The sequence below is a fragment of the Pleurodeles waltl genome, chromosome 6 (genome assembly GCF_031143425.1).
Source record: "Pleurodeles waltl isolate 20211129_DDA chromosome 6, aPleWal1.hap1.20221129, whole genome shotgun sequence".
NCBI lineage: Eukaryota > Metazoa > Chordata > Amphibia > Caudata > Salamandridae > Pleurodeles > Pleurodeles waltl.
In genome coordinates, this window is record NC_090445.1 from 424,216,843 (window position 1) to 424,240,751 (window position 23,909).

The 23,909-nt window shown below is 43.0% G+C and overlaps 1 long non-coding RNA gene across 2 annotated transcripts; it reads left to right on the forward strand.

Annotated features, from left to right (window-relative positions):
* The first annotated feature begins 1,562 nt into the window (after nt 1-1,562).
* On the forward strand, nt 1,563-22,867 carry LOC138301957 (uncharacterized). 2 transcript variants are annotated; one of them, XR_011205185.1, is made up of 3 exons: nt 1,563-1,601; nt 21,675-21,762; nt 22,799-22,867. It is a non-coding gene; the product is annotated as an uncharacterized lncRNA (long non-coding RNA). The 2 variants fall into 2 exon arrangements; XR_011205186.1 differs by having other exon boundaries at nt 21,675-21,732; nt 22,799-22,862.
* Nucleotides 22,868-23,909: the final 1,042 nt, after the last annotated feature.

A 23,909-nucleotide genomic window follows, 5' to 3' on the forward strand; every position in this document is an offset into this window, starting at 1 on the left:
TAAAGAATTTGTCCAGACCCTTTCTCAGATACATGGCTAAACTGTATAAAAATAAACACATGCAGAGCTTCCCAGACTGTACACTGTCCTCTCTTAAGGGCAGTCTTAAGAGGGCAAGTGTACAGTTACAGCACCCCACACCAAAAGGCTGAAGAAAAGAAAGCCTGTGGGACCACATCGACCCCACTCCAGTGGAACTTCGGTGGCTCCCTGACCAACCCACACATCTTCAAAACCAGCTGTTCCATCTACAAAGCCATCACGCAATACTGAAAGCAAATTATTGTCATACCATACAAATAATCTGAGTTTAACTAATTTGTGGTGACAAAAATAGCTCAACAGACAGATACATATCAATTCTGCTTTAAGAGCTCAGACTCTTGGCTCAGTTTGGTCTGATATTTGTGTATGAATCTGAGCCTCCTTCCTCCAGGCATTAGCACTCCAGAGAGTCTCCTTTCCCTTTAGAAGGGAGAGAAAAAGTGCTAGGGTGTGCATGACTAACAAAATAGACAAATGATGCTAGAGCAAACAGATTCTGATGAACAAATCGAAGCAGTACAAGATAGAAGAATATACAACACATTTGGTTTTTAAAAATTCATGTGGTCGGAACGATTATTCGAGATGAGAACTATGGTGTGTTTATGTGGATCGCTCACTTCTCCTACCCACAAATACACACAGCGTACATAATATTGCTTTTTTCTGTGATGTGTTACGCATTTTGATTTTGTAATTTTAGGACTACGTCTCCGCATCCAACGCACAAACAAGAGATGAATGAACACATACTGCCTTCTGGCGTGGAAAACACCGCGAACTCTGGTTGCAGCCACTGGTTATAAATACCGTCTTAACTCAGAAACAATGCGATTAAGCTCAAGAAATCTTGCTTGTCGGGTTGGCGTTAAGCGGCCATCGTGGGTTATGCAGTGTAGTTTCTCTATATTAGAATTTACAAGTCACAGAAAGCAAAGAAAATACCAAAAGTGGTACTTAGACATTGAACAATTCGCGAAATCTTCTGCCCCTGGCTACCTCGCTTTACCAAAATGTGTCATTCTACGCCCAAAAACGTATTTGTGCATCGTTTCCCACAATTTTTCAAATACAGTTGGTGCTTAAAAACTTGCCAACACCATGGAAAGCAAAACATCGTACAGATGGCTTTGACCTCGAGCTAAACTTTACACCGGCCCTCTCCCAGCTAGCGGGGTAGAGGACGCTATGGTGTTAGTAATGCTCAGTGCTTTAGGCAGGAAAGCGCGGGGGCTGGTAATAGTTGTGACGTTGCCACGGTAGAAGCGCAGGTGCTGGGAATAATCGGTGAGGTTGGTACGGGAGGAGCACAGGTGCTGTTAATATTCGCTGACGAGGCGCGCAGGACTATGCACAGGTGCAGGAAATTATGCAGCCGCGGCCCAGTCACGGGCTGCGGTACACCCAGGGGGTACCAGGTGCAGGGAGTTGGTACTAATCCGGTATAAAAGCTCCGGCGATACTCACGCAATCTTTCTTTCGCAGATGCTGACAGGGCACTGAACCGTTTTTCATCTCTTTTATAACAAAGCTTTGAGTCCCGTGCTGTTTTGAAGGTATTTTAGGGCGATATGTTCTGGGTTGGTGGGAGAGAGAAGTTGTTGCTATTTTTGGTTGTGAAACCCATGTGTTTGTGTAGCCTCTAAATGCTCCATGTGGGTTGTTTGGAAATGTCCGAGCAAGAACAGACCAAATAACTTTAAGTGGCATATCCTATCAATGGAATTAGTTCGGGGTGGGCCCAAGTATGGTCGGAGGTCTTGCATCGTTGGCCAGTGGGCTGCAGTTTTGAGGGTGTTTATAACACGAGCTCTGATTTGAAGGCGCTCTGAAAGCCATCAGTCAGTTTGACGAGTGTGTTTGGATGCAAGGCGCCAGCACAGCAGTTTGTCAAGCCATGCTTAGAGAGGATTCTTCTAGGAAAGTAAGGGGATGAGGGTGGACCAAATCACCATGGCGTAGGGTTTCGGTTTGATGTGCACTAAGGATTTTAGTTTCCCCAGTTTCAAGTGAACCGGTTAGACGCGTAGGGCTCGGAAATGAGCATTGAGATTTGAAAATAATGGGATGCTACGGTGACCGGGCGTCCAGGATTTGTCGGGACAGTCCCGGGTTTCATCAGTTGTTTTGGCAGATTTCGGGAAATGTAGCTTCTCTTGGTATTTGGAGGTCGCCGGGGGGTGATTTTGTTTGATTTCCAAACTAGTTAGTTAGCAGGCTTTATCAAAAAGCAGTTTAATGAACGGGCACTATACTGGCGTCTAAAATTCTTTGTCTTTCTCTGCTGTAATTCTATGTGGATGAGCGCTGTTATTCTGTACGGTCGGTTGAAGTAAAATTCAGTCGTCCTGTTTGTAACGTGTCCTAGATGTTGGTTTTTTAAATTCTGGAAATCCTATTGTATCACTTCTCTTTCTTTCGGGGTACATGAAACCTAAAACGAAAAAAAATTATAATACTTGTCTTCCGCAGGTCTGTTTTTTTTTTGTCAGCTGCAGCCTTCATTCATTAGCCTGCAATTTTTCTTATCAGTCTTGTTACTGTCTGAGTTAAAATAAGCAGGAATATGGTTACTGCTGCCCAAGACACGAAAAAAATCTAAGCTATTAACTAAAGCTTTACGGAGTCGATTGTTAAAAAATGATTTCCTTTGCACTCTACTTCAGGAACTTCTCGTTTAGATCCGGCATTAAAAGCAGTGGTTCCTAGGCATTTGTGTGGTATTTTCCTCACCTTCTGGGGCCCAGGGCACTTGCTGGTTATTAACTCCACGCGTTTCTTCTTCTGTGTTGATTGCACCCAGATCACTTCGTGTCTGTACAGGTTTGAGTTGTTCATGTTTAATGATAAGTTTATACGTCTCTTACTAACATCCTCCATGCTTTAAATGGGCAGGTACTCTATTTTTAGAGTACCTGCGCTTTTCAGCATGGGTTCACTGCTTCTGAATAGCAGTTACTGTGCTCGTAAGGACAGCACTCCTATATTTGAAACGTAAGCACTGCTTCCTCTAAAAATATTTCAGTTTTCATTGGAGTTCTTGGGTGTCACTCAATGTTCAGTCTACGTAGGAAAATTTAACTTCGTACTCTAGGAAAGGGGTTATAACCAGTGTCCCATCATTGAACCGTTCAAACCACAATCCTCGTATGTACGACTTGAGGATGACCACTGCACCCATCCTGCATCCAACCGTGGCAAGTGCTGGACGGATCACAAGCTGTTGCCACATTGTGGTGTGCCAAGTGCATGTCAGTGGTTCTCATGCCACGGAGGGTCCCACTGTTTACTTGTCACTTCCACTGGCGGCAAGGCACTTTACCTTCAGTGCCCTCGTCTCTGGCTACTTTTAAATCACTTTGATGTCGAGCACCATACATTCCCTTCTGTCGCTAGTGAGTGTGGCAGGCTTCTCAACTCTAGCACGAATAAGGCAGTAACATCCCTAGGCCTTTCTTCCCGCTACACCCTTTGCGAGATCCTTGGTAGTCTCCGGAGACTTACTTGCCCTTAGTGCTGGTGAACGTGAGCCCAGTGTTAACCTATCTAGGCACAGGGTCAGTGGTTCAGGTCACTAGCATGCATCCCCCTGAGCCCTGGTAAAATTTGCAAGAATATTGCACATCGATATATTAGCCAAGCACTACCCGCACCCCATCCTTTAATACATGCTTATTTCTCAAGCTGTTCACCAGGGTGTGGTGTAGGGATGGTGTCACAAGAGGAAAACTGATAACTGTGCCTAATTTGTGAACGAATAAGGGCCAGAGCCCAAAGCTTTCCCCAGAAGTCCACAGCTGACATTATTGAACTTTAGTTGCCTAAAACTTAGGCTGCATAGGCTTGATCTTACCCTAAACCACTAATCTACCGTCTGACCCTCCCGGCTAACTCGCAGGTTCTTCTGTACTTTGACACAGGTTTTTTTCTCTTCCTCTTATCTGCCATGTTCTCCTTTGCCATGGGTCAGTCTGGAAAAAGTGCCTGCCCCAAATAGGAGTGCGATGGACACCACCTACAATCAGCTCATTAAGCCTGATTACACCATCTTTCACATGATTACAGCCACAAACTATTTACCTGCTGCTCTTGATGGGCATTACATCCTACACTAAATGGCAGATGCTCACATTTATCAATGATCTCCTGTCCTTATGCTACACAAGCACCATAGTCCTTTGTGATGAAAGGCTAATTGTTCTCCATGCAGTTACCCATAGCTATTTCTCACTAAAGCACTACTTAAAGACTTTCCCAGTCTACAACCAATCTGTATATCTGTTCACCAGGTGGATAATGTTCCACCTGTAAATATTGTTATACATTAGCACATTTTGGGATTCTCAATTCCAGCTGGGATTGAACTCTCAACAATACTTCCCATGCTTATATTAACATCTGAATGGTTCACTGGATGTTGGATGTCTGTAAGGAACCCAGATTATCTTAATCCTACCCAATATTTACTTCGTATATTTTGACCAATCAAGTCACTAAAAGTATACCTGTAGTTCATGTCCAACAATTACAAATATTCCATAATCTTAGTAACCTGATCTTGCCAATGTTGGGCCCTGCTTCCTGGTACCAGGGTGCTCAGTTTACCATGCTCCAGTCGCATCAACTGGAGTGTTACCCCTCTAGTGTCAGGAGCCGCCGTATTAGTGGACAAAAACTGGATAACCAATCACTCCTTTCCAGCACTACTTACAGTAGTGAGATCACTGTCCAGTCAGTGCTTTACTTTTTAAAAAGAAAAGTACTTTAATGCATACAAAAGAAATAGAATGCACATAAAATGAACAGTGAAAACTGGATGTCTCTAAACCTCTGGGCAAGACTTCTGACCCCCAAACTGCATTATAGCATCTAGACACTAAGCACAATATAAAGTCAACATGTAGACAATTAGCATTCTATGTTACCAAGTTGCACAGGGTTGTTCACATTTGCTAGAGCCATGATTCAATCCCTGTATTGAACTGATGTAGTTGCAGCTTATTGGAGTCAAATGTTCCCTTACCAGCACACTAAACCACCACATAAAGCAACAGAAGTGCCCTCCCATCCTTAGCAAGGACACCCCTCTGGTGGTGCCAGGGATCTGATCACAGGTACTGGATGTCTTGGCACTGTTTACTGGAGTCCCACTAATCTCGTAGGCTCTGACTAGCTGTGCGAGGGTAGCGGCTGGCCAGAGTGTAAGTACACCTTAATACCACCAGATGTCGCAAGAAAGTTGGGGGCGCCAGTACCACAGGACACTTCACCAGCTACAGATTGTAACTAGAAGTACCACACAGGCTCCCATAGCACAGGGGAGTTGTCTGGGCACCACATCTCCTGCAATCTTGTTGTGCTGAAGTGTCTTTATTTTGAGCAGCTGTCACCAATTTCATTGTTCCGAGAGGATGCTCCACAACTCATACAACAGCTCGTTCTCTGTATTGAGGCTGCCAACAGATTACCATGCTCCTCACCAAGCTCCTTTGCACCATAATCCACCTTTCAAAGAGAACTCTAAAGTTAAACCTTAATCAAGGGTTTTGCAGATGCAGTGAGCAAGTTTATTCCCTTGCTTTAACATCATGGGCCTTGGCCTATTTCCTTAGACAGACCCCATGTTGGCTACCTTGTCAGAACAGTAGACTGGTAAGGCAAGACTTTAATCACCTGACAGGCTGATCCAATCAGAGGGTCTGCTACATGCGATTCCTGGATGCCCCTCCAATTGCGACGCACACGTGTGGTGTGTTCACTGCATGTCTAAGGCATGCAAAGGATGACTTAGTCTGCTCACAGGCCCTTGGTACCAGCCAGGGTTATTCCCAAGAGGACTTTGAATTAACTCCAGACCATTGCCCCACAAAGGGTGTGGGAGGGGCTGCCTCCTAGCAGAGTTATTGCAGCTAAACATGGATAAGTGTCTACTTCCAGCCCACCAGGTTTCTCCAGGGAATAAGGAGTGTGTGATGGTGGGGGGGTGGCATGTTTAGCAGAACAGCTCTGCTCACATTAAACACAATCATTCATCTCACCATCCTCACCCAGGGAACTCACTGGCTCTCACCTACATTCCAGGTAGGCAAAGGCAAATGGACCATGGGCAAGGGAGACTGCAGACATGATCAGGAGGGTGGCTTGTAGCACACCCCTCTTAGGGCACAGAGATCCATAACTATAGATTACTGACACCACTATTGGTCTACCACATGCTGGGTAGAGAGGGCAGTGGACACTGATATAGGGGTGCACTATGCATGGCACACACTAGGGTCTCAATCCATGTAAGCAAAGACCCTTGGTGGACATGAATGATTGTTCACCGCAGTAGGGATCTTGGAAACAAAGTAACTTCTAAGTGATTTGACTGGAGCTAGGCATGAGGCAGGGGAAACATCCTTTCTAGAGACAAGCAGAAGATATCTTTCCCAACAGCCACATTTCCAGTGGCAGCTCAGTGCATCATTGTTTCCATATCAAATATGGTACAAGAAATGTCCTGAAATCAGTTGTGTGAATAGGTTTAAATACAAACTCTCAACAAGCATAATTGTTGCTTGGATCGGTTTCCTTGGTTGAACTATTGCATGGGATATGCGCCATAATTACCTATAACTACTCTATCTGTAACGGAACATGATCAGATCTCCATCCAGTTTCAGGTGTGAGTAAACTACGCTTTGGAGCAGATCACTCTCCAAATAGTTTACATTATTTCAGTCTTGCTGTCCTATCCTAGATATAGTAGTCTCTTGGAAAATTCTTTACGTACTGTTGCAGACATTTTGCAGTCTAGTACTGTGCTCCAAAACAGAACTGTTTGATTGTCTCAACTGGGGAATACAGCTGTGGGTGGGACTAAAATACTTGGCTACTTTTCTGAAGAAAAAAGAAAAAGATGATCAGTTGAAAAACAGATTCTGCTCGACCTGTAATGTCCAAAATGTGGACAAGATAAAAAAAAAGTTGTAAAAAAAAAAAGTTTTACAATAGCAACTCATCTAAAGCAATAACCATGAAACACATGCTGTATGCTCAGACCTGCATGGCTCAAACTTTTGTAGCACTTCAGGACCCACTCAAACACATGGGTCCTGATCTAGAGTTGGCAGACACTGTACTCAGTTGCAACTGAGTACCCTGTCCACCAAATGCTTGGTCTGCCTATCTGTCAGTTTTCTCTAAATGTGAACGTTGAGTCCATCAGGGTAATAGAGGTAATGCTTTTTGCTCCCCTGATGGAAAGTGTGCAAGCCATTATACTTAAAATCAGGCCACATGACTTTAAAGTTAAAGCAGTGCTCACCAACGCCTGAGGTCCTTGAGCAATTCAACACTAGTTATTGGGTTGAGGATTGAGCTGCCAAAGCTTTGCTTTTAGATAATTGCTTTTATCACTTGTCTTCCAACCCCCATTCCCTTATGCCTCCTTGCATCTTTGATCTTTCTGCTGGTCTCTACTAGTGCTGCTAGCTAGTAATGTAAGAGCAGTGTCCGGGTGACTGTATCTCTCCTTTGTAGAGCACTGTAGTTTCTTCTTTACCAAAGGTGATCTCTTTAAATCTAGGGGGTGTCCAGATTTTTGTGTGGTGAAGAAATAACGAGCAGTGTTCAGCTGCCTTTTGCGAAAAATCACTAGCTGTACACTATTTGGGTTAGGTATGCAGGTACTGGCTGGGCATCTAGTCTTGAGCACATATTTTGAAGAGGCTGGGGTGCTCCATTACAAAGTAGTGTTTGAGTTCTTTGCTAGGCTTCTTCAAATCGTAGAGGGCTAGCTTAACCTCCTTAAATAGGTTCTTTAATTTTCACTCCCAATGTTTACAACTTGTATGTTTTCATTTACGCCAATCTTTGCAGGTCGATCTGGTTTCTCGTGTTCAGTTTTTCTCAGTTAATGCTGGTGGGGAATGCAGTCTTTACGGTTTCTTTTAAATGGTAAAGGAGTAATGTATATGCTGGGTTTACAGCGTTTCTAACATGACGCATTTAGGAGTTGGGGGTAGCACTACTCTGTACTTATTCTCTCTCAAATAAGACTGGATGCTCCTGAGGTTGTGGTCACTTAGCATTATTCAACCTCAGTATTCCCTAGGAGCTGCTTGGAACTACTTATAAAATCATACTTTGGGAAGAACAGTTGAAATACTTAAATGTGACCTTGCTTAATAGCTTTGATTCTCCTGTGCCATTATGATACTGGCAGGCCACTGGCCTAAATGTTTATCCCTGTTGGTAGTGAAATAAAGACCTTTCCAGCGCAACGGATATCATGCACAATTAGTTTTGTAATATGCCCGTCATTGCACCGCTCAATCAATTCCTCTGTACTGCTAGCAGCATCTGACCGTGGATTAGATGCACATCAGTGGAGCCAACAACTTAATAGACTGCTTGAATGGGGCAACAACTGGCAAATATACGCTCATGGACCTTTCTTTGAGGATAGGAAACCACCCAGGGGCAACTGAGCCTCACCTAGGATCAGAAGGGACAGAGCTCAACGTCGCATCTGCTCACCAGCACACTACATGCAGCAGTTTCTGCAGGTTCAGGTCGATCTAATGTAGTCTCTGGCTTGTTCAGGCCCCAAGCAGACCAGTGACCTTATTTAGTGATTTATCTTTAAGCAACAAGTGAATGCCCCAAAAAGTATATCTTCGTGTTTAGTTTATGGACCTGCAGACGGATCTGCAGCTCAAAAAATTGATCAGTGCGTATATAGGTGATACAAGGTTTGGTCACCTGAACGCACTCTACATATTTCCAATGCCTGTCAAACCATTGGAGGGAAGTAGACCCTTTTGGGTCAGCTGTTGGTGTAATGTGGGTTATCGTGCCCCAGGATGATCTGGGGTTATTGTTTACATGCATGGGGAAGCTTCACTTGGCCTTACTAAGTTTTTTTTTTGTCTTTTTTTTTCCACATTGTTTTTCTTTGTCAAAACAATACTTGCGTATTTTCAATAGCTTCTGAAGGCATGCTTAACTGACATACTTGCTGAATTTTCTGGTATCTAGTAGCTTAACTATACTGTATTTTAAAAGTGCACATGTGTTAGTGTTCATGTGAGATCATACCATGAATTAATCTAAATCTCCCCCTGAACTTCAGTTGTAGATCTGTCCGATGGGCAGACACAGGCTTTTTTAATACAAAGTGATGGAGGATGCTTTTGCTAGAAGTAGGACTTCGCTGGAATACCCTAGAACATGACCAACTCCAAAATATTCTAAACATGGATAGTGATGTATATTCTAATTGGAAACGGAGCTCTGGTCAGGCAGGGTTCAGTAACTCTGAGCTCATCCTTCATCATTGCAGATAATGTCTAGAGACTCCTTCATTGGAGGTATTCTTGAAGATTTTCAGCTGCTGCTTAGTGTTCATCAAAGCCCACGTGCCCACAGAAGCCCTGCAGTGACTAGTAACACCCTACTGGTGGCCCTAGAAATTAAACTATTAACACGGTCTGAAATTGAAGTGAGACCAAACTATTAGCTTATTGATAAACGTGTAGTTCAAATTGAAAACGGCCGGATGCTAACATTGATTTACGGCATGATTACGTTCATTTTACAAAGAGAGTGCTTACTTTTAACTTATTGATGGGATGTTTAATGCAATGGGTTGCAAACCAAACACGTAAAAGCGCATACGTTTAAATGTGACAAATGTTAAACCCTACTGCTGACTAATATGAATGATCAACCTAAATCTATATAATGCACCAGTGCTCACCTTGTACATACCGAACATTTGCAAAAATTAATCCTATTTCTTGATACTATACCGCAAGCTTATTACTGTGGTCCTTTGTTTAAGGGCGACTTGGCAAAATACCTATTGCATGACTTGCTTTCATACGAAGTCTAACAATCACCTAATGTTTCTTTTAAGTAGCCTGAAATTAAGGTTTTCTCCACTGCAAAAATATACTGCACATCACGCTTTACTTTAAAAAAAAAGCCGTTTTTTTAAACTGTCCCAAGTAATAGCTAGGTTTATTAATTTAACCCATCCAGATGCTATCATAAATCCAGTCACTCGAAGCAAATTTATTCCATTTACATCATTCTGCAAACTAAAAAATGCGGTCCTTGATTATTGTGCACCCTGCATTGCATCAGAGCAAATGTTAAATGCTACAAAGACAAGGCTATGACAACAAAGGCCTCGGCTCAAAGAGAATACATGCTGCTGGTAATTTTGGCAATCTTAATTCACCCCAGAAATTGGTCAAAAGTTGTCCATTAATCAAAAGGTAAAACGGTATAATCCTCTTTAGTTTGCAGACTGCTAAAGCTTAATTTCTGATAGGTCCTGCTTTTAGATTTGGCTGATCAATTTTTCTGGTTTCAATGCAGGTTTTCACATGGAGTAGCTGATTTTGAGGACCAATACACTGGTTTAGCTGTGGGTTCCTTGGACCTTTTCTCTATGCTGGAGGAATGTGGATAATGTGGATTTCTTATTTTTCTGTTCTTGACACGTTTCCTTCATTTCGATTTTTCGGGATTTTTACTACTCTGGATGTTCATTGATGATCTGATTGGGTGTTTCCTGGATCTTCAATAGCTGGATGGCTTATCACAATTGTGAGTACACTAAATTGCATTGCAGATTTAAATGTAAAGTGACATAATTTACACCTGGTCTCCAATTGGTTAATTTGATGTCAGATTTTGTTGACTGACTTGATTTAATTTTTTTGCTTAACTCAATTTCTAGTTCATTTGGTTTCATATAGTATATGTACATTGGATGGATGTTTCTTGTATATTGCTTGTGGAAATTTAGTTTGACATCTTGCTCCAAACTGTTTCAATTTATGACATTTAGACTTGGACTGTTCACTAGTTTCTCTGCCTCTTTTCAGAAATCAGCCTGGTGAAAGGTGGTAACATATAAGGGCAGCAGTGAACTTGTTCAACAGGCTAGCTGGGTTTCAGCACTGCTAGGTGGCAGCCTGCAGAGCCCAACATAGAAGTAAGACATCAGATGTTAGTGATTCACAGCTACCTCTCTTCCAATTTCCAGTGCTGTTTTTTGGCACCTCCAGCCTGATGGATGTGGTATGGCTCTTCTGTGTTCCTCGATCTAGACTAGTTTGGCAGACTAACCAACAGTTACATGCACTGTTTCTGGCTAGCTGAGCGTCCATGCTCTTTATAGGAACGAGCAGTTAATGATGGAACAAGGGGATAAGTAAGAATTCAGATTTAGTGATAACATCTATCTTCTTATAGAAGTCACTTAAGTGCAGGGTAGGTGCTTGATTGGTCGCTCAGTGCTTGTTGCCAGCAATTGGCTAGACCTTTACTGGCAAGCTTCAGACTGGTTTCTAAACTGTAGCAGCAGTGCTGTACTTATCCTGTCTGCCTTTTTCACCTCTGATCTTGTTGTACAGTTAACGTTCTGGAATGCAGTTGGAGGCTCTCCTACACTTGAGAACTAGTCACTGACCAGTTGCATCACACAATTGAAGCAGTAATGCTGTCACTTTATGAAGGCTGGTCCGCTAGAGCTGAAGACTCAAGGGGGTGTTGCTAGAGCTATGCTTCGAAGTATGTTTACTCCTGCTTTCTTCACATCTCATTGAGAATGTTTCACTGCATCTAATTGTGAACCAGGAAGTACTCTCTTCCATAACTTCACGTTGTTTCTGTGCACAAATGTTTGCCCTGCTCCTAGTAGGTAGCCTTAAACTACAGCTAAGACATAATCTTTCATGCAGCAAGCCACCTGTACTTAACATACAGTACATTCCTGTCCTTTCCTAGCGCTGGTGCACTTTGGCTGCCTAACACTAACACAGGCACCCTTGTGTCCTGTTGCAAAGGTGCATGCATTGTAGGTAGTATTGTTTTTGTGCCGGAAGGAGGATACCTTTATGTACAAACAGTCCTGAGTCATTTTCCTCATTCTAGGAAGAGGGGAAAAAAGGTGAAATGTCTTAAGCCTCACTTGGGGAGATGTAGCATTTTGACAGTCCCAGGTCTACCACTAATGGTAAATCTGGGAATGAACCAAAATCCATGAATGGCTGCATGGGAACATCAACACTCTACCCATGTAACACTTTCCTGAGGCAGAGTAGCACAAGGCAGCTATTTGCTCTGCCCTTGTTACACCAGATTTATCAAGTCATGCAGAGGCACAGTGTGGCCTTGTGTGGCTTGATGTCTCACATAGGTTTTGCTTCATCCTTGTGTGTTGCAAGGGCAACACACAACCTTGATAAATATGCCCCCCCAGTGTGTAGGTATTTAGGAATAGTGGAGGCTAATGCATAGGTATAAGGTCACAAGATGCAGATTTCACTGTCCATGTGATTGCAATCAGGTTAACCCCCTTCACTGTTAAAGGGCACCTTATTCTGTGTCAAATTGCAGGTGAACCAATAGCTACACTAACCACTTGCAGTAGCTTTGGCCTTAAAGCAGCATTTCCTATAAAGTGAAAGATGAAGTCATTCTTTGTAGCTTCCCATTATTAAAATAAGCACTTGATATGGTGCCCCAGTCAGAAATGCGAAACACCAGCTTTAACAATTTGTACATGTGTAGTCGGGTGAGACATAGCAGGTAGTGTTTGCTGGTTGGAAAGAGGTTCTTGTGACTTAAATCGAAGCTGAAAGCCTCTTGCAAGCTGCCAACTGTCTTGTCATTGCAGCTACTCACACTTGTATTAAACCATTAAGCAGTCCAAGTTGAAAGCACTCACTTTTTGTGACCATGTAGAGCAAGTACCTGTGTAAACTGTCTACTCTAAGTGTACAAAGAGCAGCTGTAGAGGTCCAATAATGAATGGTGCAGTGCCCTTTGAGCTGCTTGGAGGCAACCTAACTTCAGCCTGATGTTAAAGCCTTTCTTAACATGCTAACTGGGAAGGTCAAAGCTGGCATAAACCTGGTAACTGTTATAGCACATACCATGACACAAATGGAGCAGTTACTTTCAAAGTCTTGTATGGTATTCAGAGTACTTCAAATTCCAGGGTAGTCATTATGCATTGAACTGGGGACATTCAGGCCAGTTCTGGAAGCAGATAGGAAGCGAGGATGCTTGGTGGGATTGTGCCAAAGGCTGAACTTCTAGTGCTAGAGGTTGCCCTTTCAGAGTGGAGGCATTGACCAGGCAGCCAAAGACTGGTCACAAAGTGAATCCGTTCTGTATAACTATTGGCAACTGAGCAGTCGGAGTAGCCATTCAGTTACTCCTCATTTCTGCACCCCACTGAATCAAATGAATTGAATGAAGTGGTCACTGCATCAGTGAGGCACGAAATCAATGACCAAAAACTTAATGAAATGGATGAATCGATTTTATTGCTGTCCAGATAATTGAGACCATTCAATGCTAATACTTTACAAATTAGAAGCACATGTACTTATCTTCTCTTGTAAATGCAGGGATGTTTAATCTATAGGTTGTAACAAACCAGAATATCTAATTTACAGCATCACATTAAAATCCCTTAGCAGTGCTTTACAGTCCGTCATCTTCTCCAGAAAGCTAATTTACAAGCAGTCTAGCAAATTCTTTAATATTGAAAACTTAATATCTACCAGATGTTGCATCTTATTGTTCTAGTCAACCTAAATCTAGCCCCAGTGCTCACACTGTACATAATTAATATACTAACACAGTGAATGTAAAATGTTCAGAGGTGGATAGGTCTGATGCTAGAAGCTGCCATTCACAGTAGTTTCAATGGTACAACTGTTTAAAGCTTTCCCGACCACGCAGCCTACTGCTGATTAGCATTTGCAGATAGTGAGCTGAGCTACCCTCTTTCCTTTGCAGATGTAAACTATTGTGCTTGCAACACCAACACTTGCAAATGAAATCTGTATCTAGGTACTCTGGCCCTCCTTAAGTAGATTCTTTTTGAACTCACTAATTGTCCTAATTCGAGTAACCGAAATCTATCATTTACAGCATGCTATAAAGAAATTGTTTTATTAAATGTTCTCACCATGCATAGCGCAATCCGAGCAAAGGTTTAAATGCCACAAACACCCCAAGGCAAAACAAAGGCATCCCAGAAAGCAAGGCGATACATGTTGCTGTACTGACAACCGGTTACTCCCCTCAAATGGGTCACCAGTTAGGTCTATTAAGATAAAATGTTTGAAACGTTTTGTTGGGGTCCGAATTTTTTAAAGCATTTATGATGCGTCTATTGAGTTTAGCTTGATCAATTTGTCTCATCTTGTTTTTCAATGCAGGCTTTGAAATGGAGTGGCTGTTTGGATTTTGGGAGCAGGTGCTTTGGACTTTGGATTGACTGGTTTCCGTGGACTTGGTTTTTGGCGGGAAATGCGGACATTATGGAGGTTTTTCTCCAGCCAGTTCCCTGCTCACTGCCTTTTAAGGTGGACTCCTGCTTTTTGCTTTTCTTTGTTTCACGTTTTTCATGCTGGCTTGTTCCATTGGAGCGTTTTTGTATTTGTTTTCGGGATTTTTTTATGGCTTACTTCTCTGGGATTTATTGGATGTCTTGGTTGGACAGCTCCAGGATCGCCAGTGGCTGGATCACTTTAATCACAATTGTAAGTACCTTGTTGTGAATCTAAAAGTATTGAATTTACACATTATCTCAAACGGTTTAAAAGTGGAGTTTTTATCTAAACTGAGTTTGCTTTACTCGTTCTACTAAATTTACTTTATCAATCCTTCGGAAAATGTAATTTGAGTACGCCCCCTCCCCCTCCCCCGTGGAAATCTGGCTTCATCTTCATAATCCACTGGCATCCAAGAGGAGAAAAATTGTTTTCCTCCACCCCTTCAAGTGTTTATTGCAGTGATCGAGGTCTCTAATTTTTACATAAAAATGACAGTCAAATAAGCAACTGTTTCTTTCAGGTGATAGAAATGCCATGGGTTCCATTGTTCAGTCGCTTGAGAATCCTGTGCAGGATGTAAAAAAAAAAAAATTGAAGTATCAGTTGGAGTGTGAACCCACCTTAAATTACAATCCTTGTCACGGTGAACCAATAGTCACTAAATTAACTTGTCTAGTCCTCGTAGCCTGGCACAAAGCAGTCAGGTCTAACTTAGAATACTTAACACTGCGTCTGATAGTAATAGATGGAAAACACAAGAAAACCACCCAAATCAAATTGCAAAATAAATTTAAATAAACAATAAGCAGTACCAGAGGAATTCTTTACAACTTGAATTTAAAAATAGTCCCAAAAATATAGAACTGTAGTGATGTGGTCGTGCTAGGTTGGGTTAGTCAAAAGCTAACTCCAACTGCAATGGAGTGCTGGTTTGGTACATGGACTAGGTTCATCCCACTGGAAAGTTTGCCTTCCGACTTTAACTTGTATGGTGGAAAAGTGGCCGTCAAACAGTTGGGGGTATGCAGGGGGTGGCATACTTATATCCAAAGCAGTGCCTTATGACCAGTTGCTGTAGAGCAGTGCCAGTAAATGAAGGTGGGAGCACCAATCATGTGAAGTGTGCCCAGGATGGCCTCTGACTGGTTGCTGCTAGGCACCTGGTCAGTTGCTGCTCTCTGCATTTTGACTAGGAAATTTTTCTGGAAGTCGGATCTCCTTCAGTGGGGTGAACCCGCAAGCAGAAGTCAACCAGTGATTCAATGTAGACCGGCGCAGCTTACTGTGGTACTTTTCTCCAACAGTAGTCCAGGAAGAAACTTAGCAAAGTTTTGAAGTCCCACTTGCTGATTGGGAGCAGGAGTACTAACCCCAACCAAGGGTCCAGGACCTGGGGGTTACACCTGGGGATTAGGGCTCCTGGAGGCCAGCAGCAGAGTTCAAGGCAGGTCTAGTTCCTGCTGGACAGTTGCAGGAAAGGGCCTCTGGAAGCTTTGTTCCTGTAGCTCAGGTCAACCAACTGACCCTTGCAATAATTTCTGGGGTCCTGTCTTCAAGGCAAGAAGGGACATTCTGTCAGGTTCTTCAGACCACAGGGCAGGTCTTCGAGTGTTCCGAGGAGGGATACTGGGGATGCCTGATTTGTCCAGTGCAAGCCTGTGGTGTTGTATTCTTGTATTTTCTTTCTATTGCAGACTCTTTAAAGAATACAGAATTAGAATGTAAATACGTGCGGAAGGGAAAAAGGAATGTGGTGGTGGAACGGGCGGGCATTGTAAGTTGGAAGCGGTACAAGCTAGATGTTTTTGTACACTGAATAAAATATATAAAATCTACCTGGTTCCTGCATTATCGATGTAACATGTGGGTGGGGAACTTCCAGCCCCTCCCTCATCAACAGGGTAAGTTTTCCGAGAATACCTTACTCACATTCAAGTTGTTTTAATGTAACCCAGTGTTTCCCTATGGGAGAGCCAGCCTAGCCACAGTGGAAAACTGCTTTGGATGGATTTCACTGGTGGGCCATGTAAAACCTATACAAGCCCTAATTTCCATGCACCCTGCCCTTTGGGGCTGTAGGGCCTACCTTAGGGGGTAACCTAAGCATTAAAATAAAATATTGGGTCTGACACGAGGCTTATTTTGCCAGGTCAAAATTGCAGTTTAAAACTGCCATTCGGACTGCATTGGTAGACTCGAAGACTGGTTTTACAGTGCAACGATAGTGAGTGGCAGGAGTTTTGCACCCAGGGCCTTTAAACTAAATGCTACTAGAAGAAGGCTGCAAGTCGTGCCATATTGTAGGCACTTAAAAATGACATGTTTCAACAAAGTATATGCCAATTTTACTAGGGCAATCACTTTGCATACTTTACTCGTGCTGACCAGTATTGAAGTCCTCTGGTCAGCAGAAAGGGTTGAAGACAATTTGGGAATATCACAAGATGGTAATTTCCAACCACTGTTATTTGTTTTTAAAAGGAAAAACAAATTAAGGCACTACTTGCCCCATGACTGTCAAGTTGATTTCTCTTTACAGGATTTACCTCTGGGTTGATGATAGTTAGAAAATTGGTCTTGTTGTTGGGGGCATGCACCCTGTCCAAGTAAGGACCACAATCCTAGTCTGGGTAAATTAAATACACAATTGAAATTGACCTGTGGCAATGTGAAAATGTTTTATGCAACTCAATGACAACACCAGGCCACCACAGGTTTAAAAAATAGAGAATTGTTATGAGGAAAACAAGACCGAAATGTAATCCAAAGTAGTGATTCATTTCTAATGAATAAATCAAAATAGTGCTTGGATATCAATAGTGGTCCAAAGGTTACTTGAGGTCACAAATGACCAGTGCAAATCCAGAGTAAAGACCAACTGCGATGGAAGGTAGACTGGCTACAGAACCCATGCAGGGTCTGCTGAAAAAGTACCTTGGATGAAGCAGGCATTGAGGAGAAAATGTAAAGGCAATGCAGTGATATTTTCCATGCAGTAGGGTCTGGTCAAGTTCGGAGATGAATACAGTGCATTAAGCCTTGGAGAGCTTTGTCATTGGGCCACACAGGCTGAATCGTAACAGCTGCTGTGTTGTAGGGGTGATAAGTTGGGTTCTGACTTGCGCAGTGGTGATGAGTTGGTTTTTAGCAGAAAAAAGCTGCATAAGCCACTTCTGAGGCACAGGGCTGGATGGGGCACCTCTGGCAAGGGTAGGACTCACAAATGGCAGTCCAGTAGCACTAAGTTGCATCTGGTCTTTGATCTCCCGGAGACTCCAGAAGAACAGGGGGCGAGCCCTTGGAGTCACTGAGTTCAAGTGAGATGGGTACAGTTGTTGTCCTTGGCAGGGCAGAGATCATTAGGGCTGCTCTGCAAAGCAGAGAAGCACTTCCTTAGGACAGCCAGTCTAGACAGTGGCAATCCCTTGCAGCACAGCAGTCTAGACACCAGCAGAGCTCTTCCCAGGTCCAGTGCTGTACTAATTTGGTAGGGTCAGAGCCCCAGTACTTACACCTAAATGTGCCTCAGAAGTGGGGGAAACTTCGGAGCAGCTTCATGAAGTGCCCAAGCCCCCCTTACATCCCAGCCCTAGCTCCAGACAATTAGTTGGGAGTAATCAGCACTTCCCTATTTAAGTATCAGCTCCCTTTTAGTCTTCCTGCCCAGAAAGTCCCATCAGAATGCAGAAGTCATCTGTCAAAACAACACTTCCTGTGTTCCTGTCTAGAGGGAATGCACACACTATAGCTGTCACCTCGCCAATACATGTATTTGAGAAGGGCTGCAAGGCACACTGAGCAGTAACGGCAATTCCCAGTTTCTAAAAGCTTTTTTTCTAAAATAGTAATGCTAAATCAGACTTGACCAGTAAAGAGGATTTATTGTTACCATTCCGATGATATGAAACACGATGTAGCCACACCTTTCTGATCAGTAATTTTAGCTTAAAAGTACATTGAGGAATTTCAAGTGCTGGCCTAGGAGGTGAGTAGGCATCACAGTAGTGAAAAACGACTTTAGAGATTTCACTACCAGAACAGGTATAACTTAAAGAACATTCCCTGCCTTTCACATACATGGCACCCTGCCCTATGGTGACCTGTATGTAATAAAAGGGAGTTTAAGGCTTATTGAGGTTTTAAATGCCAAGTCGAAGTTGCAGTGAAACTGCACACAGGCCCTGCAATGGTCAGCCTGAGATGGGTTTGAAAGGCTTCTGGTGTGGGAGGCATAATCTGTGCTGTAGGCCCACTATCATTTACTTTACAGGGCCTGGGTATATAGCCTGCCACTTTATTAGAGACTTAAAAGTACATAAAATAAGCCAATTGTGTATACACCCATATTACCATGTTTTAGAGGAGAAGCAGAGGCACTTTAAAGTGCCCAGTCAACTAAGATACAGCAATAATGTGAGGCAAATGGGCCAACGGATTGGGGGGAAGACTAAGGCCATCATGTCTAACATTAATAGATTACTTTCTTTTGCAAATGACTTGCTCTCATTATACCCCCATTAAAGCAACAGACATGGGTAGATTCACAAGCCAGCCTCAGCTGTAATGTGCATTCCATAGAGGACCTCCATAATTAACATGCTACATCTATTTTAGTGGCTGGCCTATGCTGAGACTTTAGAAATTCAGAAGTCTTGGGCCAGAGATACCAGCCTGCAGGTTGTGTTCTGGGCCTCTGCACAGTTGGGCATATCATGGGACTGTTCCCTCAGCATGGAATGGATGCTTGTAGGTACCAGAAATGTACACTACGGAACATAACACAGAACAAAGGATATGTTGGTGGGTGGACATGAGCATGTGACATCTTCTGTACTGATGTGCAGTGTATTTTAAGGGGAGGGAGATTAGCTGCTTGGTGCGCCAAGGTTTTTCTATCTAGACTACTTTAGCAGTTTAAAGAGAACCACACAGGCAGATCTATCATAAGCCCATAGAAACCAGCAGTCCATGCACCAGCCCTGTGGTGGGGGTTGCATATTGACATTCAGTTGAGATTTTCAGTGCTGATGTGGAGTAGCCTTTGTCCAGATGCTGGCAGTGTGCATGTCCATACATTTTTCCAGCAGACTTCTTTACATCAAGATTTCTGGTAAGGCACTTTGAGCCAATACAGCATTGGCATCCTCCCAAAATCTACAGGTGGCTGGGTGTCACTAGAGGTTACCCTCAGGAGCTGCTGCTGACAATTGTGTGCGTCTCCAAGTACTTGAAATAAGGAATGGCCGTTGGCCTACCTGTGTACCAGCATAGTCTAGTTCAGTTTTCATGACTGTCATTGTTTCAATTGTGGTCATGGTAGCCATTCAAAAATAGTACACTATATTACCATAGTTCACCGGACTTGGCCTACAAGGAGGGAGGGATTGTAGTTCACCCATGGGTGTCCCTTTTGCTCCTCAAAATTAAATGTTGCACTGTCAGAGCTTGGCTAGGTATTGAGGGGACTTTTATTTGAATCCATGCAATAACGATCAGTTTAGTTGTCCTTTCCCTGAGTCTCAAAGGTGGAATTAAGAGAATTTTCATACTGTTGTGGGCACTTGGGTTGGTGGCCTGCTCAAACACAGCCATAGGGAAATGCAGCGAGACGTGACTTCTGTGGGCACCTAATAGCTCAAGGTGCACCCACCCCCTCCCACCTCCACTCCTAAATATTCCAGGAGGCTTATTTAATATTTAAACTCCAGTCCTGGAACCATATAAATTCCTCAACTATTAAGGTTTGAAAGTAGTAATTGGGTGGGCCTGCTATGAGGATGCAGAACAGCAAGCTATGAATACCTGTTGGAGTACTGAGAACATGGAGTCTTTGCATTAAACTTTATAAGACTAGCAAATGAAGAAGTAAATAGCTAGCATCTGCCAAATAACATTTGCTGGGGTTTGTGACCCAAGAATTTCTGGGTAAATATTTTCAAATTTTCCTTGCATTACCATGCCATGCTAGCAGAGCACTGCACCTAATCTCAACTTAAGATAACATGGAATGGGCTGTGCAATTTAGGATCTAAGTTTTCCATTAAGGGCAAACAAAGTCTGCACATGGAATTGCAATATGGGTTTAGATGCATCCAAGAAATGGCAGCACATTCAATTCATGGTGGCAGTTAAATCTCCCATTACAGACTTTCCTAAACATATTGCTTCAGGAAAGACTGTTGTACACAGTATTGCTGCCAGTATTGAAGTTGTACAAGCTCTGCTGGTCTTGTTGCAGCTTTGTCCAGCGCTCCCAGGTAAATACAACTTGTATTTGATTAAAGCATGGTACTTTATTATCCAGTCCTGGGGGGTTGGTCTTGCTCTGGTATGTTGTAGATTGTAATGTCAGCCACCCTTCCTAGTGAGGCATGTATTTAGGCCTCCATGCTTTAAAAATAAAAAAATCATCTGGAGTTCACATGGTCTCAGCCATGCAATAGTTTAAAATGTGTACTTGAGGGATGGTAGATTTACTAGATGTGTAACGTAGAAAAGGGTGTCCAATGAAATCAAAGTATAGCTCAGTAAGTTCAGCTCACAGTTGCTGTTAATCATAGGTTTAACTGGAGAAAAGGGAATGTGTGGCAGTGGAACTGTTCTAGACCAATCTCTAAAACAAGGCCTTGGATTAATATCCTTTGGTCATCTCAGGCTCTCAGCAAACCTGCAGGTGCATGTCTCTACAAGGTATAGGGGTGCAATTTGAATTCATTTCATTTTGACTTGTATGCATGCAGCTGTGGCTCCTACCCTATGGCAGCTTTGCCTCTCTCCCCTTCACTCTCCTACCCCCTGCTAGCAGCAATAGCTTTGTAAGCTTTACTGCAAAACAATTAACTGATTGTTTTGTAGTAAAGGGGCAGGGCCATGGGCTATGACACGAACGAAGGTGGAGTGTTGAGCACGAACTCCCCCGCTTACCCACACCCCACATGCCCATGTATATTTTGTGGCTCTTGGGCCAGCCAAACACATGTGCACTGTGCTCTCCAGCCTGACACTGTCTCCAGGCTAGAGAGCAGGCACAGGCTCCCAGTATGCCTGGGGGTCCCCCGGCTTGGGTGCTCCCAGCCAAACCAAACGTGGCTATCAGCAATCTAGGGATTGGCTGCTGGGAGCTTCTACCTGCAGCTGCTGCAGATGAGTGGCTGCAATGCAGGTAATTTTCTTTAAAATGTTTTAATTAACCCCCCTCCCCATGCTGTGCCCCCCACAAAGCCCCACAATCTGGCTCCTGTTTGCATGTACCTAAAGTAAGATTTATATCCTCAGGTTGGGGAGCTGCACAGGGCCTCTTGGAAGCGAGGCAGCTTGTGTGAAGACATCAAAGGTAGGGCCTTGGCCTTTCCAATGTAATGAGGTACATCTTTTCAAAGTAAAGATCTTATAGTAAGATGTAGAGTATGCAGCATGTATACTGCTCAAGGCCACATGATAAATGATTACACAGAAGAGCTTGCTTTGTGTTTTGTTTTTTCAGATTTGCAGTGTAGGGCTTTTGCTTTTCAGGTTTCCATAAACTGGTCTACATCACCTGTCAAGTGTTGCCATACGGCCGAATTGATGTATTTAGGGCTTGTGTATGATTTGCAGTGTAGGGCTTTTGCTTTTCAGTTCTCCAACTTGTCTACATCACATCTGTCAAGTGATGCCATACAGCGGAATTGACTTATTCAGGGACTGTGTATGATTTGCAGTGTAGGGCTTTTGCTTTTCAGGTTTCCATCAACTTGTCTACATCACATCTGTCAAGTGTTGCCATACGGCAGAATTTACATATTTAGGGGCTTGTGTATGATTTGCAGAGTAGGGCTTTTGCTTTTCAGGTCTCCAACTTGTCTACATCACATCTGTCAAGTGATGCCATACAGCGGAATTGACTTATTCAGGGACTGTGTATGATTTGCAGTGTAGGGCTTTTGCTTTTCAGGTTTCCATCAACTTGTCTACATCACATCTGTCAAGTGAAGCCATACTGCAGAATTGATGTATTTAGGGCTTGTGTATGATTTGCAGTGTAGGGCTTTTGCTTTTCAGGTCTCCAACTTGTCTACATCACATCTGTCAAGTGATGCCGTACGGCAGAATTGACGTATTCAGGGACTGTGTATGATTTGCAGTGTAGGGCTTTTGCTTTTCAGGTTTCCATCAACTTGTCTACATCACATCTGTTGAGATACCATGCAGCAGAATTGACGTATTTAGTGCTTTTGTGTATGATCTGCAGAGTAGGGCTTTTGCTTTTCAGGTCGGCATCAACTTTACTATCAGTCAACTAACAATGTCATTTTGCAGTTATGATTTGTTTACTGCTTTTGTGGCTTGCTCTTCTGTGTAAGTGATGGCCAGTTAGTGCAGGCAGGATGCTTGTTTCTTTCTACCTCTTTCCTTATTAGGCCGGAGTGGTTATTTCCTTTCGAGAGAACATGAAGGTGAACTACAGTGGGAACTGAAATGCTCTTAAGGTAAGGAATGAATGCTGTGGTACTTTCTTTGTAGTGACTGTGTAGGCATTTAGTGCCTGCCAAGTCAATTTTCAATATTAAGAATTACTTCTCTAAGAAGCCTGATTAAATCTTGAATGAAAATTTGTTTTCAACGGTGGTTGAACCACATGGGTATCTTTGGAAACTGACATTCTATTTAGAACAGGGGTGTCCAAGAGTAGCTTATAACCTAGATAGTTGGGTATGAAAAATGGTGCTTCTGCTTTCCTGATCTCACCTGATTTTTAAAGCTTGCTTACGCAAACCACAAACACCACCTCAAATAAAATGTAGATGTCTTGTCCTCCTATCTTACTGTTAAGTAGTCATGTAGGGAGGAATAAAAGGCTTCAGACTGGGCAGTGGTATTATTCTCTTACTACAGCCATATCCAACCATTTTGCTTTCAGTTGAATCGCCGGGTTTGCCCTCACTCGGACCATCACCTAATAGCATGTCAGGAGGCCACTTCACATGCTGCGTCAAATGTCACAGCTGAATTTTGCTAACTGTAGAGGGACTGCACAAGCTCTCCATAGCCTAATCTGCAAAGTTCTGAAGTATTCCATAAGGGATGAGGCCTATTGCCTGTCCTTCCTACATTTGGCCTGGTCTGCACCCTCCATTGAACCCATTTTTTGCTACATAGTCTCAAACTAGCAGTCATTATTTTTAATTGTTTACTCATCCTTTGGTTGAAGTAGCCTAGACAATATCATGAAATATGCAGAGTTCAATATTCACCCTCAGCACTATATGCTGTAAATGAGACCATCATAAGTGTATAGTACTATATAGCAATGGGTTGATTGCTGGGTTGGTACATTGCAGCATCCTTGTGATAATGCCAATGGGCGGCTCATTGCATGGAAATAATATAAGGCTGTCACTTTATATAACTCTGTGAAACTTTGAATTGTGATGCCTTTCCATAACTGATTGGAATTGGTCTTTGTTTTCTCTGCTTTCCCTCTGGTAACATGGATTTACATCAATGAAATTTACATCAACTCCTACCCAC